This window comes from Tamandua tetradactyla, chromosome 2 (genome assembly GCF_023851605.1).
Source record: "Tamandua tetradactyla isolate mTamTet1 chromosome 2, mTamTet1.pri, whole genome shotgun sequence".
Lineage (NCBI taxonomy): Eukaryota > Metazoa > Chordata > Mammalia > Pilosa > Myrmecophagidae > Tamandua > Tamandua tetradactyla.
In genome coordinates, this window is record NC_135328.1 from 221061789 (window position 1) to 221069490 (window position 7702).

The window sequence follows — 7702 nt, forward strand, 5'->3', positions numbered from 1 at the left end:
AATTCCTAAGGCGGCACGCCTGGTGGAGGGTCCGCGTGGGAAGCCGCCTTGGCGCCGCCGCAGCCGATCAATCTGCGGGACACCCCAAGCGCAGAACCCGGTGCGAGCTGGAGAAATTTGCATCTCCTCTACGCCTGGTTTCACATGAGCAACGAGTCCCCATCTGATTCCACTTAAAAGTATATATCCATCTAGTAACGAATTACTTGTTTGTTTCCGGGGAGGCCGTGCCTCATATATCTCCGAGCCCAGAGCCCCTGCCAGCCCTGGCGGGTGGAAGACTCTGTTGCTTCTGCAAACAGTCAGCCCCGCTCCCCCGAGCCGGTGGTGGCTGGGCAGGGCACTGGGGAGCCACTCAGTGCATATCTGGGGAATCAATCAAGCAATCAATCATTTTTGCCCAGTTTAGTTCCCAGTGGGATGGAAAGGGGCCTGAGCTTCTGATCAATTTCCAGCAAGGGAGGGGGAACCCGTATTTCCCATTTGGGACCCAGGTCTCAGCAAAAGGTAAAACAGACGGCAGGCATAGGAGGTGACCTTGGGGAAGGTCACAGGGGCCACGTGACCATGGACCCAGCCACTGAGCCTCAGCGCAGCACAGGTTTGTGGCACAAAGTAAATGGTTGACATCAGTAAAACACCGGGTCCATAAGAAATCCTGGCTAAAAGGAAGACTGTGCAATCATCTTCCCCCAACCCCAAGTGCCCCCTCCCACCTGTTCCCACTTCCTCACCCACGCATCCAGACCACAGCCACGGTTATAGGTTGAATCATGTGTCCCCAAAATCATGTTAAAGGCCCACCTGTTGGTCTTTCAGATGTGACCCATTTGGAAATAGGGTCGTCACAGCTGGAATCAGTTAAAATGAGGCCCCCCCTGAGAGAGTGGGCCTTACTCCGGGGTGCCTGGGTCCTCACAAGAAGAGGAGAGTGCAGAGACACCAAGGAGAAGGCATGTGATGCCGGAAGCAGAGTTTGCAGCGATGCAGCCACAAGCCAAGGTGTGCCAGGGTGCCCTCGAGTGCCAGTGGCTGGAAGAGGCAGGTTTCCTCCCCAGAGCCCCCAGGCAGAGGTGGCCCTGCGGATGCCTCGATGCCACATACCTCACCTCCAGAGGGGGACAGCACGTTTCTGTGCTTTAAGCCACCTGGTGGTGCTTTGTCACAGTCACATGATCCTGGGACACACGTGCAGGTACCCTGCAGGGTGTGGCGGGACCATGAAATGTGGGTGCAGGCTTCCCCCACAGTGCAGAGGGAGGTAGGGAGGGGCGGGGGCTCCCGGGAGGAGGCGTGGAAGCAGACCCGGTCCGGCATCCAGCTGTGGGTTCAGGCAGGGCCCCCCACCCCGACGCTTGGCCACCCACCCACAAGCTCCCCTCCCACTGGGGCCGAGACATAAACATCAGCCGCAGCCCCCCGCAGCCGCCAGCCCCTCATGGCTTGTTTACGACCGCTTCGCTCATGTCAGACGCTGCTGCTTTTTTTTTTTTTACCTCTTTCTTCTTCCAAAAGACACTAATTCAAAAATGAAGCCCCAGGCAGCAGGATTTATCAGGGGAGACGGGGAATAAAACACTTTTGGTTGATGTGTGTGTTGTCTTTTTCTTTGTAACATCCGGTCGCGTGTTCAAGGAGACGCGGGGGTGGGAAGGAAAGTCTCCAATCGCGGATCTGAGAGGTGCAGCTTGCGGGGGCCTGGAGTCCCGTCACCCCCTTGCCAGGACTCAGAGCTCACGGAAAGCCCAACCCGGGCCCAGCACGGGGGCCAGCTCCCACCTCGGCGAGGCCACCGTCGAGGTCAAGCGGGGCAGCCGAGCAACCCGGGTTCAGTGCTCAGGACGCCCCCGTGTGAGCCGGCGAGGGACCCCCCCATTCCTGAGACCCCCCACACTGCAGCCTGCTTTTGCAGCCTACTTGGAACAACTGGAGGAATTTAGCACAACCAGCAGTTATGCTTCGTCATTGGTCTTCTGAAAAAACAAACATCACCTGGAAAACCTGAGCGCTGAAAAAATCAGTGCATCGATTTATCACCGCTCGAAGCACCCACGGTGGAGAGACTCCTGGGAGATGAGAAGGCAGCAGGCGGTGAGCCTGGGCTGGGCCGTGGGTCCTGGCCCTGCTGGCCTGAGCTGGACCTCATAAATCTTTAGGAATAATAAGACAACACTTGGTATTTTGGAAGAGGCCTAGACACCTAATTACAGGTTTTATTTTTCCCCCATAACCACCACTTAAAATGCTGCCTTGAGTTTATGGCCCCTGTGAAGTTCTCCGTAGAGGAAACGCATGGCCTTTATTTGGGGAAATTTTTGCTTAGTGGCATCATTATCTCCGTGTGGAAGCAGCTCCTGAGGGGACCGAGAGTGAGAGGTGGCGTGTTACTCCCCCTCTGCCCCTCCCCCCCTCCTCTACCCCTCCCCTGCCCCTTTGGAGGGGGTAAGTACTGAGTGGTCCAGTGCCAAGACCCGCCGGGCCAGCCAGCACCCCCTTCTCCCGGTCCCTCCTGTGGCCATGCACAGCCGCGCACACGCCCCTCACTGCCCACGGCTCAGCTGCAAAGTGCGGGGCCAGCAACGGTGTGCAAGCCCCCCCAGCACCACCCCCGGCACCCCTCCCACCCAACCCAGGCCCCTCTGCTGACACCGCCAACTTCCATTTGGGCTCAGTTCTCCCTCATACACCTCCATCGGCCCTTCTGAAATGGCACCACAACGGAGCGCTTGTAAATAGGGGCGTGCCGGCCCCCCCCACCCGGTGTGTGACCCACACGAGCCAGCTCAGGTGAGCACGACTCTCCCTCCGTGGTGGTGCCCTGACACGCTCACCCGTGACACACGCCCGACACCGCCACCAGGCCCATCCCATTCCCAACTGAGAGGCGGGCGCCTCCATGAGGGACGCCCCTGTCCCCAACAGCACAGGGCGGGGTGCGGCCTCCGCAGACACCAGCGCTGCAGTCCCTGCCCTCAGCCCACCCCCAGCAGGGGGAGTCCTAAAGTGAGCGCCACAAGCCGGCTTGTGGCGGCCTGGAAGTGGGAGGGTCTCGCATGCCCCGGCCACATACACCCCGACCCCCCTGCTCCTTGGATAAGGCCCCCCCTCGCCAGGGGCCCAGGCCTAGCACCTGGCCAGCCCGGGCAGCGGCCTCAGCTCTTGGCAGCCCCGGATCTCTCCACACAGCCGATGCAGCCTCCTGTGGGCACCAGGGGAGCCCCTCCTGTTACCGCAGACCGCCTCCCCGTGGCCCCCTACGGTGGGCTGTGTCTTCCCCCTGTTGTGGGTCCATGTGACCAACAACCTGCCGCCCATCTCATCTGCCCAAGGTCAAGGGTCAGGGGTTAGGGCCCAGCCACCCCCTTAACCCTGGGGCGGCAAGAACCTGACACCCCAGGCGACAGCAGCACCTTCCCCTGCAAGCTGGGAGGGCCCCTCGATGCCTTCTCCTCTCCCACCCCCCAATTCCTATCCATCCACCTCAGGTATTTTCCTCACATCTGCCCTTTCTCTAATTTCACGCCACTACATTTGCCCAGGGTTCACCATGTTTCTGTAAGGCAACGCAAGCCCCTTCTAATTGCACCCCCTCCCCACCTCTCTAGGTGACCCTTTCAATCCATTCTCCACCCAGAATCTTAATGCAAATCAGATCTGGCCACCCCCTGCTGGCAGCCTCTAGTGGCTTCCCCTGCACAGTGCGTGCCCCCCTCCCCGCTCCTTCCATGCGGCCCCACCACTCAGGGAACACGGCCCCCCAAGCACCCCGTGTCCCCCGGGGCCTATGGGTCTGGCTGAGCTGGCCTCTGGCCTCGGCCGACTCAAGCCTGCTGACACGAGCTGTGCCCACCCAGCTGCAGTCTCACTGGCCTCTCACGTCCTTTACACCCCGAGCCCTCGCCCCCAGGACCTGGGCTCCCTCAGTCTGGAAGCTTGAACCCAGTGCCACCCTGCCTCTACCCAGTTCCCTCTTGTCCTCTAAATCTCAGGTCCTCGAGAGCCCCCTCCCCCACCATGCACCTCAGTGCCAGGCTTTTGCTCATTTCCTTGCTAACATCTACATTTGTAATTACTTGATCCTTCTGTTCACCTATTTATTTTCCGTTCCCCACTAAAATATAGGCTCAAGAAGGGCAGAGCCTACTTCTCCTGTCCATAACTGGGTCCCCAGCCCTGAGAAGAGGGTCTCTCCATAGGTGACCATGGAAGAATGAATGAATAAATGAATGAATGATTGGAAACAATAATAAACCATAATAAAAGCCTCTACCCCCGGGGCCTGCGCTCACCTCCCCTACAGCCTCTGAAACAGGAATCACAGCCGTGGGTCAGCAGAGGGGCCTGGGGGCGGGGGGCCTTAGGTCAGGTGACAGCCTGGTGGGGAAGCCACGGAAGCACTTCGGCTGCCAGGCCCACCCCGGGCACCTTGAGGGGTCTCCAGCCTCCAGCCTTGGGGACTACTTTGGAAAACCCCAAGTTGAAGGTCCACCCAAGGAAGTCCGAGAGCATCATTCAGTCCTGCTTTACCAGGGCTCTGCAGAAACAGAAGAGACGGGAGAGATCTGTCTCCTTCTCTGTACATCTATTTAGAGATGCGTTCTAGGAATTGGCAAGCCTGTATTCTGTCAGGCAGGCCGCAGGGGCTCCGAGGAAGATGATGAATTCCCCAGAGGATGCTGCCGGCTGAAGGAGAGATGGAAATTTCTTTCTCTCTCTCTGCCAGTCTGCTCCTCCCCGCAGCTTTCCCTCATTAAAGTCCCCCCAGGAACGGAGGAAGGACCACAGCTCAGAGCCAAAGAACGCTTTCAAATGATCCATTTACAATAGATTCACACCCTCGGGAGTGGATAAGCTGAAAATGGTTTTTTCCTGGGCTACATAATTCAACCAACCACAGTCTCTCTCAGATTCGGCCTTTAAGTGAAATCAGTGAATTTCAGGCTTTCTGGCCTGTGAAGGCACATCAGGCACTGGGAGCCCATCAAAATATGCATTTTTCTATTTTTCTACTCTTTTGTTTTATTTCTATTTTTATACTTTGACCTTTTTAAAAAATTAATAGACTTTAATTTGTAACAAAGTTGTAGGGTTAGAAAGAATGGGCAGAAAATACAGAGTTCCCAGGCGTGACTCAGTTCCCCCTATGCTAACGGCCTGCAGTAGAGGGTACCTTTGCTACAACCTACAAATGAGCATCGTACATTGTTATTCACTCAAGCCCACAGCTCACACGCGTGCTCCCTGTTGACTCAGCTCTGTGGGTTTTGACAATTGCCTCGTGTCATGGCACCACCACTGTTACGTGCCATACAGAAGGGCTTCACTGATCTAAAAATCCCAGCTTGCCTCCTGTTCATTCCTCCCTCCGCTCTCCCCCAAATCCCTAGTAACCACTGATCTTCTCACTATCTCTATAGTTCTCCCTTTTCCGTATGGTACGTAGCTTTTCACATTGGCTTCTTTCACTAAGCGTAATGCATTTAAGGGTCGTTTGCATTTTTTCATGGCTTAAACACTCGTTTCTTTTTATTGCTAAATAATATTCCACGGTATAGATAGACTGCAGTTTGTGTATCCATTCTCCTATTGAAGAACATCTTGGTTCCTTCCAACTTTGGACATTTATGAATAAAGCTGCTATGAACATTTGTGCCCAGGCACTTTGTGGACACCGGTTTTCCAGCTCAACTGAGTAAACAGCCACAATCATGATCACTGGATCATATGGTAAAACTGCTCACTTTGTAAGAAACCACGAGGCTGTCCTCCAGCGTAACTGTCCCATCTTGCCTTCTCACTGGCAGTGAATAAGCTTCTGCTCTTCCAAGCCTTGCCAGCATTTGGGGGCCTGGGTGTTTCAGATTTTAGCCTTTCTGTTAGGCATGTAATGTTACATTGTTGCTTTAATTGGCAATCCCTTAGTGACACATGACATTGAGCATCTTTTCAAAGGTATCCTTTCTTCAGGCACCCAGGTCTCCGGAACTGTAGCAATTACAGCTTTCCATAGGTTTCCAGCTCCCAATTAAATCACCACCTTCTGTATGGAATCACGATGTGGTTTCTGAGGTCTGCAGTCAGTGCTGCCTCGGAGCAGATGTACAACCAACCTGTCCACAGAAGCCAGGTCCCCCTTACCATGGATTTCCAAGCTGCATTTCCACTGGTAGTCCTGGGCTGCTAATGAGGAATTGGGGTTCAGAGGGATTAAGCAGCCTGACCAAGTTCACACAGGCCATAAGCAGTAGGAGCCCGGTTCAATCAAGGACTGAATCTGAAATCCAAACACTGCTCTCTACTTCTCTAAAATATCTGAAAATTTGTGGTTACTTTATAAAATAACATTCAATACTGGAACTAAACAAGACAGCTGTTTAGTGCAAGATTGAATCTCAGAGAAGATCTCTGCTATGTTCTGGAATTCAATTCACCAAATAACATGGTGAGCAGCTACAAAAAGCCAACCTTTGTGTAGGCAGTGGGGGAAACAAGCATGACCTTTAAAATCTCTGGCCTCTAGAATATCAGGGCAATGAGCTGTGTGTAAGTGATGCGTCCTGCTTGGGAGAGGGGTGGCATAGTGCTTTAGCAGCTCAGAGGGGGGCAGGAAGGAGCAGGGGCACTGAGAGACCTGACATCTGGACTGGCCTGAATGGAAATTCTCCCGAAAGAAGAAGGAAGACTTTGCAGAAAGACACCCTGAGATGTGGAAGAGTCCAGCATGTTTCAGTAATGGGGTGGGGAGGGGACCTTGCAAGAAGTGGAGCTGGAGAGACACCCATTTATTTGTGGCCCCAACAACTGTGTGAAAGAGAGAAAAGACTTTCAACCTCATAAGCATTTTTCATGATTGCATATTTAGTTCATCCTTGTTACATGCTTGGCTGGAATGATAATTTTAGCTGACTGATGGTTTCCATCGCAGAGAATAATTACTCTACCCCTTAATGCTTTTGTGAAAAAAAATCCATGTTCTACAAAAGTACAGTGTGCAAGACAATTTGCACAGTTCCAAGGAGGGCGAGTTCTCCTGCGTATGGGTCACAGGTCTGAGCCTCTGCCAGGCTGTGAAACATCGACATGAGAAAACCCAGTGATACCAGGTTTTCATTTTTTCAGAAGGGTTTAGCATGGAGAAGTCTGTTTAATATTCTAGATAATTTCCAATAGGAATAATAAGAACTATCATTTTTGAGCATGCACTTAAAAACCAGCCCTGTACTAAATATACTCTTTTTTCATATACATAAACATGTTCATTCTACACAGTTAAAGCAGTTCATGGTTATCATAGGACAAGCTGTTTCACCTCTCTAAGCCCCAATATCACAGAGCTCAGAAGCAACAAAACCAAGATTTGAGCTACTTGTCAGTCTAGGCTTAGCAGCAGAGCTAGGATGCTCACTGGGGTTACGGGCCAACAGGGACTTCCATGCACTGCAGGTGGGAGGCCACACCTGTACAACCATTCTAGAAAAGTATTTATCAGAACCTACTAAAGCTAAACACACTCTTACCTGGTGCCCAGGGACACCGATCCTCAGCGAACACTTGAGAAAAGGGAGGGCATGTATCTACCAAAAGATATAAGCAGAATGCACATGGCATTTTTATCATAAAGAACTGGACGTGACACAAATGTCCAACAACAGTAGAATGGACAAATAAAGCATGGGATATTCATACGGTGAACTCTATACAG